This window comes from Lissotriton vulgaris, chromosome 6 (genome assembly GCF_964263255.1).
Source record: "Lissotriton vulgaris chromosome 6, aLisVul1.2, whole genome shotgun sequence".
Lineage (NCBI taxonomy): Eukaryota > Metazoa > Chordata > Amphibia > Caudata > Salamandridae > Lissotriton > Lissotriton vulgaris.
Window position 1 is genome coordinate 1,191,081,941 of NC_141694.1, and position 10,664 is coordinate 1,191,092,604.

The 10,664-nt window shown below is 42.3% G+C and overlaps 1 protein-coding gene across 2 annotated transcripts in view; it reads right to left on the minus strand.

Moving 5' to 3' along the window:
- KATNA1 (katanin catalytic subunit A1) overlaps positions 1-8,625 on the minus strand; it is a 223,708-nt gene extending 215,083 nt beyond the window's left edge. Inside the window, exon 1 of one of the 2 annotated variants that reach the window (XM_086927296.1) lies at positions 8,495-8,625. The gene's annotated coding sequence lies outside the window, so the exon portion shown is untranslated. Of the gene's footprint in view, positions 1-8,352 lie in introns of both variants that reach the window. The other variant, XM_086927295.1, reaches the window with a different exon arrangement.
- Positions 8,626-10,664: the final 2,039 nt, after the last annotated feature.

A 10,664-nucleotide genomic window follows, 5' to 3' on the forward strand; every position in this document is an offset into this window, starting at 1 on the left:
ATTAGTCACGACCTCTTACTCTAGTCCTGAGAATTTCAAGGAATAGATGAAAATTCTCAGCAGGTAAGCGTAATAATGCACGCGGAAGAGTAGATCTGAAGTTTGTCTGGAATGTAATTCGGTCTAGTGCCATAGAAAGCTCGATGAGAGAATCAGAGGCCTTTAAATACAAACAGCAGCTAAAGCGGAAGCCAATTTAAGCAAGAAAAGACGTGCAGATGCTGGAGAATAACAAGGAAGTTTAAGCAGAAAGGCTGTTGTGCTCTGTGCAATTTGAAACGGTTTTACAACATAAGGAAGAGCACCCAAGTAAAGAGTTGCCATAGTCCAGGCCACGTGATAAACTAAGTGCGTTGACCACTGTTTTCTGACAGCTGAGAGGAAGGAGATGAGGGTTTTCGGAGGACCTGAACACAATAACAAGAATGGCAAAGAACAAATAAAGCAAAAAACAAAACGGACCCGACCAAGCTAAGATTTATGGAGGTAAATCTTTCGCGTCGTCAATGCTGAAGGAGGGAGGCGAGGGAAGGAGGAGAAATACGAGCCGGCCTGCCGGCCGTAAGACGTGTGAAGGAGGGGGCGGGGGAACGGATACCTTTGAAGTGAAGCTAAGCTTCACTTCAAAGGTGTGGGAGGAGTGCGGCTGAGTGAACAGACGGCGATTTGGTGATGTGCACGCGCATTTTAGGTCAATGCGCTTGCGCATTGACCTAAAAGCCACGGGCACAGCACCAAATCGCCCAGTTAGGTAAAGTCTGTTTAAGACGCTATAGTCTCGCCTCTTCAATGCGCTTGCGCATTGAGAGGCTCGACCTAAAAAGAATTAAAATGTTGAAAATGTGGGATAACTGTCAGATGCCACCTGCTTACAAGTTTCCAGCATGATCATTTTCCATTCTTTAAAGGACCATGTGTTAGTTTCTAAAAACTGCATACTATTCATTATCTACATGCTACTAAAAATGTATTGAAGAAAAATCAGCACCACCTTGATTTCACTTTTCTGTTCTATACAATGCATAATCATAACTGACACTTCTGTCATTATTCACACCTTCAGTCAATAATAAAACAGCACGGGTGGGGGAGAACAACATTTGTCTACTCCTACTAGTTCCCACCTTTTGGACGTGTAGATTGGTCAATGGTTTTTAGCAATGCTGAACAGCACCCCCAATGCGGTGTAGCATGGTGTTATTTTGTAGGGGCGCACACATACAAAATGATGCAACAACTTTATTTTCCTCAATTCAAATTAGCCACACAAAAAAGTGAGAGCATTTTTTGTTGGAATGTGTGGGGACGGAGGCCACACAGAGGGTGGGGGAGCATCACCATGGGCCATGGAACACAAGCAGGGGGGCACAGAAGAAACACGAGTGGACTGGAGGGAGTTGGGGGTTGAAGCAATAGAGGGTTACAGAGGCAGCATGGAAGGCACGGGAAAGGGTGAAAATAGTCACATGGGAGAGTAAAAACGAGCTTTGAGAGCAGAGAGGATTTGGTGCTGGAACGTGTTAGAAGCACACAAACAATAAAGCAGCATGGATTGGGGCGAGCAAGGGCATCATGGAGGGGGCAGGGGAGAAGCACACAGGGGACAGCAGCAAAAATGGGAACAGAAGCACAATAGGGAGATAGCTGAAAAACACATACTCTCACAGAGTGCTTAAACCAAAAAGAACTAGCATTGGCATAGCCAATAGGTCTCGCTTTTGGGACCTTATAAGTATTTAGTTTTGCAGCACAATATCCTTGGTGCAACAACATCAGCTGTTGCATGGCTAAACCTTGTACCTTATAAGTGTTTAGCCATGCAACAGATGATGCTGTTGCACCAACAATATTGTGCTGCATAACTAAATACTTATAAGGTCCAAAAAAACAAGACCTATTGGCAATGCCAATGCTTGTTCTGCTTGAGTCTATAATTTATTGGTCTTGTAACAACAATATTTGATGTAGAATTCAGCCTGTAACTTCCAGTGTAGCAAAAGACATGGTCACGATGACTTGCTGGATGTTTAGATAAGGAGCCCACATTACAGAGTAGCCATCAGTCCCTTTTAAGTCAATAGCTGAACCGTTATAAGGTAAAACAAATTATAAAGGCTGCTGCTGTTTCAGGGGTCTCCCTTTTCATGCAAGAGAGCAAGGCATGTTGGAATGATTTAATGGCATAAGAGTTAAAAATTATTTTCAGTTATTTTTTTCCTTCAATAAATAAAATCGGACAGACCGTTAAAATATATGTCAAACGTTCTTCTTGCAGTTGGCATAGTCTGCACGTTGTATTTTGTGGTTTTGGCTGCAAATTGTAAATATATTCTAGTGTTTGACCTAAACCAAATAGGTAGATAGAAAAAGAGCTAGGTACTCTAAGTGAGCGAGAGAGAGCTAGAGATTGGGAAAGGGTAATGTCGGTAAAGGGAAAAGGGTGCGGCCTAGAAGGTATGTGTAGAGAAAGAGGCGAGTTAGAGGCAGGGAAAATAGTGAGGTATGTGTAGGGTGGTGCAAGGTAAACACACCAGTGAGGTAGAGAGCAGGGCAAAATGGAATGTGGCAAGAGAAAGAATACAGAGAAAGGTGAAGCAGAGAGACCGAGATGAGAAAGAGTGGTATGGTTGATACAGGTGTAAAAAGAAAGAGGGCCCCCTCTAAAACTCAGAACTATGCATATCTGGGAAACACGGGAGAAACAGATGGGGGGACGGGGGGGGGGGAACGGAAAGAGAAGGATCTTGCGGGACCTCAATTATAACTATCAATCAAAGACATTTATAAAGCTACCCGGAGAGTCTCAAGGCGCTTGGGGGGGGGGGGGGTGCTGCTACTGCTCGAACAGCCAGGTCTTGAGCTTCTTCCTGAAGGAGAGGTGGTCTTGGGTTAGGAGCAGGTCGCATGAGGCAAGAAAGGCACTCAAAGTTTATAAAAACAAGTGGCGAGATGCGCTCTGTGGTGCGGGACGGTGAGGAGCATTGAAGCAAGGCGCGCACACGCTTCAGCGAGCAAGAGGTAAGCCATATGACGCCTCTGCTCATGACTGTACCAACACACTGTATGCCACACAAAGCTGTGGTCGGACTTTTAAAACTCCACTCCTACATGTCTCGCAGAGCAGCGCATGCGCTGGCTCAGGCGAGACCTAAAAAGTAGCACCTGAAAAAGCAGGCAGTGTAAGGACATAGTGCGCTCACGCAGCAGGGGAGGGACAAAGCAGGGGAGGGACAAAGAAGAGTAAAGAAAACCCATACAATTTAGCTAATAAGAAGAAGCAGGCAAATGAGAAGGACATTGAAGCCAATCAACAGTAAAGAACGGGCAGGCTCTAAACCACCTATAAGCTAACAAATCTCTCAGACTGTCTAGTAGGGAAGAAGTCGTAACAGTTTTTCAAGCATCTGTATTAATATCATACAAAGTTAAGATGTTCCATCAAATGACTAAAAGGTACTTCAAGAACTCGAAACGGCTTGATAAATACAAGTATATCTATATAATATATTTAATGTTAAGACATGATTAATATCACCAGTGCACATAACGAGAAATTAATTTTCTGCATTCACTGCGCACATCCACAAGTAACCCAAAGTGCTCTTCAAACCAGTGTGAGCGAAACAATCTATTTGACCCCACAAGTGTCGGTACTACATTGTAAATGCATGCAGAACTCTGTGCCTGCAAATGTATTTTTTCTAGCCCTAACCCGCCAAACACAAACGAGCAGCCCAACGAAAAGAGCGAAAGAAGACCAAGCCTCAGAAATAAGAGACCACAGAAGCGCGAATGAACGTAGCTGCCCAGCTGGAATGTCACATCGAGAAGAGGCACTACTTTTCCCATGTCCCCATTCGCAAAATGTTGCAGGCTGATAAAGCTGATGAACAGCCATGTGAGCCAATGTCTAAAGCCCGCTAAACTGCAGTAGTCAGTGGCCAAAAGGGCAAGTTCAAAAGCCCTTGGCAATTTAGGTGGGTGTTCGTGTATGCGGACGAGGTCCTCATTAAACAGCTACAACAGTCTGTAGGCAAGTACTAAAAAGAGAAAACATTTTAAAAAACTAAAAAAATCTAAACTGAACCTTAAAATGCAAGGCTACATACAATACAATCTGAAACTCTGGCGACCTCTTTTTGCCCTTCAAAACTATGATCAACTACCTGCAACAGAGGTCCTTCAATTTGCCACTGGGGTTGTCGCATACTATGCAATTTTAAGTCTCTTGGAATTGTTGTTACAAGCTTTATTGACTGTATTAAAATCGAATTTGGTTTATAAAGCGTGGCTCTTAGCTGGTAGCCACTTCTGACCTGTTTGCATGTCGGGGGTGAGAGTATACTTGTGAACGATTACGGATGGGAGAGTATACTTTTAAACAATTAAGAAAGGTTCAAAACATGCTTGTCCTTTTCAATCCTCATTTAGACCGAGTGGATGAGTCGTTCCTTTCACCCCAGAAGGGAAAATGGCAAGCAAACAAAACATGCGACTGATAGCCCTAAGAAAGGAAGATCGATGTCAGACCCAGTTCTGGGGTGAAGGGGGGGTCAGAGGGGGGTGCAGACTTTCCGAGGTGGCCCTGTGACCCTTCCAGTGCCCAATTACAATTACAAAAACATTCTGCTTGTTTTAATAATGATTTATGAGCACCGACAGCCTAACTTTCTATGCCAAATTGTATAACTTAATGCCATGGCCTTTTTGAAGTGCTTAGAATAGGTGTTAGCAATTAAGTTCATTGCTTAAACTTGTAAACAAGGTTGAGATTTCTACAATGTGCCTCCCGACCAGTATTCTGGTTCCTTTTGAGTGAATATATGTATAGTTTTATATAGGTTACAACGACGTTCTAGTTACTTAGATTTTACATGCACAAAACCAGTGAAATTCAGCAGTTATAGTTACCCAAGCTAACTATAACTTATACCTCTGCACTGCTTATAACCTCACATATTACATCACTCATGACATGGTCATTGACATCACTGATGACATCATCCAGTAAGTAAGTGTTTCGTTAACGTTTGAGATACTTAAAGATTGATACTAAGCTACTGAATAAGAAATTACAATTAGTCCTGTACTCCTCAGTGATACTAATTCTAACATATGTCATCTGAGTGGTTGCATGACTATCCATTTGTGAGTGGGTGTGTGAGTGTTTATATGGGTGTGAGAGTAAATTAGTATACTTTGTATACCATTAAGTGGTACTATTTCTAACATATTATGTGAGTGGCTGTGTGACTATCCAGGAGTGAGTGTATCAGTGGATGTAGGGATGAATATTTGGGTGTGGGAGTAGCTGTATCGGCGGATAAGTAGGTGTATCAGAGGATGTATGTGTGGGTGTGTAAGTGGCTGTTTGAGTGGGTGTATGGATGAGTGGCTGTGTGAGTGGCTGTTAGTGATTCTGTGGATGAGTAAATGGTTGTGTGGGTGGTTCTGTGGATGATGTCACTGACCATGTCTTGAGTGATCTATGTGAGTTCATAAGCAGAGCATTGCTGGTGTGCAAGTTACAGTTAAGTAAGGTAAATATAACTTACATTTCATTGATCTGTGTGCGTAAAATGTAAGCCTAACGATAACATCCCTGTAACCTTTGTTTTTTCAGTGAATTTCTACTTTTTTGTAATGTTATTTTCTAAATATAACATCCCAGTAACCATTGTTTTTTGGTGAAATTCTTTAGTTTTGTTTGTGTTATTTTCCAACTATAACGTTTGGGGAGAGAGCACAAGCACTTTGGCACCGACTAAGTAATAGAGTGCACAGTCCTAGAGCCAACAAAAATAGGCACAGAAAATGCAGGGAGGCAGGCAAAAATGTTCGAAGGAAGACCCTCCCAACGTTGTCGGGTCTAACCGGCACCATCTACAAACTTTTTTTAAAGGTGCACAGAACCTTACTCTAGATATAAAAAAACATACACAGGGTCCCCGGGTCTTTGCAGCTCATAAGCATGCTCTATTGAATCAACTGCTTGGCACTGCAACTATTTAAAGTGTTGAGCAGCCACTGAAGAACATCTATAGGGCAACAGGAGTGCAAGCCTGACACCCACACAAGTAAAACACACTATCGGTAGCAGTTCAAGCCTCCTTAAAATACATAAAATTGTTAAACCATATGCAACAGCAGTGAGGATGAGTCTGACAGTAAGGATGTGATGGAGCGGTGACATGGTGAAGCAAAGAAAGGGGAGTGTAATTCAAAGGAGAGTATCGACCATAATGATAAAACATCAGTGGAAGTTGTTTACACCTTTGCATACATATAATGAGCTTGACATGATGCACATTAAGACAGGCCACCTCACTGTCAGAGGCAGAATGCCAATGGGCTGCTCAGACGGTCACAGCAAGACTTGTGCCCGCATGCTGGTACCTCCAGGTGTGACAGAAGCCTCAAGGAGCTGCCGATGGAAAGCCATTAGCACTTGCTTTGCAGGGGACTCTGGAAGAAGAGGGCAGGAGTGGGTGGTGAGGGCCAGCAAGGAAGCTGTTCACTTACTTTTGTCTCTCTCACCGGCATGGAACAAGCAGAGACAAATTATAGTGTGCTCTTCTGCTTTGCCTGCCAGAAATCAATAACTTGCTGTCTCAACTAGGGGTGGGCGAAATTTGCATAGTCGTGCTGCACAAAGCTATGCGAAACTGTGGAAAATTTCCGCAAGCACGCAGAATTGCTTGTTCCGCCTATTCGCAATGCTTTTTTCCTGTTCACGAACGATGTTTGCATGCTTGGGGGAGGGGGGGGGGGGAGGAGAGAGAATTATCTTGCTAACATGCATTTTGATAGCGTGAACAAGTAAAATCCCACGAAGCTTCAGAATTTTGGGCAATTACGTGTTCTCCACGGAACGCAAAATTACCCAAATTCTGCAATTATGGAATGGAATATACTGCCCAGGCCTAGTCTTAACCCACTTTGAAACTGGGAAACTTTAGTTACTGCAAATGTTTGACAACATTTAGCTCCATGATTCTAACTAAGCAGTGTATTGCGAAAGGTTGCAATCTGTAAATGTGAGCCACTTTTTAGGGGTGCCCGGGCCGAATTGTGGCCCCAATCCGATCCTAAATAGAGATAAGTCTATGTAGCAAAGAGCGGGTGAGGGAGAGTCAGTGAGGAGTGTGTGGAAGGGGGAGGCAAAAAGATGGTGAGGAAGAGAGAAGAAGTCGCTGCAAAGCGAGAGAATTACAAGGTGTAGAAAAAAAAAAAAGGGTGCAAGAAAAATAAGGGTGAAGGAGAAACAGAAGTAGCTGCAACAAGGTGAGTGAAGGAGGAGGCGTCAGAAAAGGTTGGGGTCAGAGAAGCAGAAGTCGACAGGAATGCAGGATAAAAGGACTGTGAGGCAGAAGAGATAGCGCTCATAATTACAACCCCCCAAATCATTAAGTAAAACTAGAAAACCATCCAATGTGATTAAAGCCAGACACTAGGCAACTCAATGCATCATCATGGCCCTCACAAAGTCCAAATCCTGAAGACAGGTCTGCTAGATGCTCATTCTCAGTGAATACTTTATTTCGGTCGACGAACATAAAAGCAGCTTAAGATAAGACGCCACATTGGGTTAATAAACAAACAATTAAATAAATGGATTTAAAGCCGAGATTTTCCAAAGGGTCTATGCTATAATAAAAGATTTCATTTTTAGGTGTACATAAAAAAAAACTTTCGCGCTTCAAAACATACGTTTGAGGGTGATGCTCATTCACAAGCTTCCCTGGAGGAATCTGCGTTGTTCAGAGACGCAGTTTTGGTGAAATATCATACAGCAGCCAGAGACCTAGTGATGCACCTGCCCGATTTTATACTTGCATAATCTGTATTGTAATGTCCCTGTCGGTAAAAAGATTAGAAAAATCACCTGATGCAAGTATTATCCCCTCTTATCAGTACATAACTTTAAAATCTAAGGTTGGAAGAAATCCCTTTAAAATCTATACTACGGCAGCTCAGCCCAAAAGAGGCCTGGCAAAACAATGTTAAAACTGAACATAGGATATTTCAGAGTAGAGCTGTACTTAAGAAGCGTGTGCGGGTTGTTGCAGTACTTTCTGAGAAAGAGAAAACTCTATAAAGCACTCGTATATTGTTACAACGGAACAAGTCTTGTTACTTAACTGGAGAGTTGCTCACAAGAAACTGTGTCTATTTATACGAAACTTCTGGCAAAAATGCTTCAAGACTCGATCGTGTGGATTCTTCGTCTGCGCGATCGCTCAGTAATTAGCTCGGTTCCAAATATTTAGTTCCTCCTCTTCCTTACAGAATACACAATGCGCAATCCCTCAATGCGAGTAAGAAACAGATGTGAGATTCACCCTCACTCACCTTCGTATCTACTCAATACAGGTGCATCAGCAGTGTTGAAGGAGTAAGGCTTAAACTTTCTTAGGCGGCGACTATAGATCTGTAGATGAACGAGGGGTACTATGGCCTATCACATCCGCTTCCCATGCATCTCCTGTCTCACCTGTTTATAACGCACTCTCTCTTTTCTCCACTCCTAAACAAATTCACGTAAGCTCCGCCTCCCAGCTGCTAAAACAATGACACCGCCTCCTTTCGGCTGCTACTTCTAAAACTTTCAAATCCCCTAGCGTCACTTCCGGTACGTCGCGTCACTGCTGTCTCAGTTTCCCGTTTTTTTTTTGTCTTCGGTTGTGCCCTAGAACCGGTGTGTTTCTGATTGGTTCACACAAAACTAGCTCTCATTGGCTACAAGTATTATGCACGCGTAACAAAGGGAAGACGGCTCCCATTGGCTAAAAAACATTGACATCGGCTATTCTTGCCCTATAGTCACAAGCTTCAAACTGGCGCGCTTGTTGAAAAGCTGAAGCTTGGTTTAGAAGAGATGGGTATATGGAGGGAAAGAAAAAGGACTGCCGTATGGAAAGAGGTTACGCCCCCCCCATGCAAGTCCGCAGTGCAAAAGGGGCAACACGGATATTTGTTAGGGACATAGTTGTATTTATATAGTGCTTACAACTCCTGATGAGGCGTCGAAGTGCTTTTCGCCGAGTAGCACGCTACCACGGAACCTAAAAATGATTAGTGTGGAGTTGGTATAGGGAAGTATGAATGAACTGTATGGTGGACATGTGAATCTGTTAGTTGTTTTTTTCAAAAAGATAATGTAGGGGTGGAAGAGAGCACATGCTGGTAAAATATTCAAAATCAGCGTACACACAAAGAAATCAGTTAAACATTATTTGAGAAATGACTACATTGTTTCAGAACGACTTGTTACTTGTTTGACATGTAGCAAAAGCATCTTGATAGATTTTCGCAAATTATTTTTCATCTACCAGATTCAAATTAATTTTATTGCATATCGTTAATAACAACCATCACAAGTTCATCCAGTTATCATGATAAAAATCTGTTATTTAGAAATACATACATAATACAACATGTTCAATTCATGTCAATATGAGGTGATTTAGCACAACATCCACAACCTAGGTGTTGTGGTGGTTAGCATAGGAAGAATAGAGTCAGATCTTTGCAGGCAGGAAACAGCTGGGATTTATTTTCATTAAGAATAAAAGTAACAGGATCCACGGCACAACCTGAACCGCAGAGAAGGAAGGTCAGGCAAATATTCACTGCCTTCCCGTCATCAGGTTCCAAAAGGGAATTGGAACGTTAAGGAAAAGGAACACAATACTTAAAGGGAAATATCCTAATAGGAAATAAAGAAACAACAGAATAAAACAGTACATGTGATACAAAATGAGGATATGACTGATAGAGCGCAGGCTCACCTGCTCAACATACTCACCTGGGCCCATATATCTATGTATATATTAAACAGGTAAACCTACACACTCTATTCAATTGGGGTTTTTTACCATTTGGATTTTTATACCATTTATCTTACCAATCCAAATCACCAATACCTAAAGTCCTAAGGATCAAGGGAGTTAGAGAGAAATAGATAGCAATAATAACATTTAGCATTTCATAAATAACCACAAACTCGGGAAGGTTTAAAATCTTTATCTAAGTAAATCTTTGAAAGACTTATAAAACATGTAACTCAAATTAATTTCTTATTATGTTTTAGACTAATGCAGATTTAAAAACAAACATTTGCAATCATTTGGAGAGAAATTGTCGTTAAGCATTTGAACAGAGGGTGGGTAAGAGAAAAAGGAAAACAGTACAATGACAAACCAACACTTAATAGTTACCTATTCCGGTGTCCATGACCAACCCTGGTCATAGGCTGAGTCAAAGAAATAGAATCTTAAAGTAAAGGTGCCAGCAGAGAAGAACAGGTGCAAGCCAGAATCAGGACAGGATACGGACCAATTTAGATCAGGACAGGACCACCACAGGTTAAACTTGCACCAGAGTTAAAGTTCGAAACGTCAGCATTAAAACCCTCTCTGTAGCTAACAGTCGAACCCCAATTGAGTCATCGATCTCCTTCCCAATAACCTCAATTGGATTATCGAATCTTCTGACAGAGTGCTCCGCCAGCAACTCTGCTCTCGATCACCTATTGAGTGCGTTGGGTCAGTGAAAGGTCAGCTATTCGGACAAGTCGGACAATCTAGCTAGCTAAGCCTACCCTAGTTATTCTATTTTTCAGGTCAGTGTACCACTCACAGCTGTTGCAAATGTGTGAATCC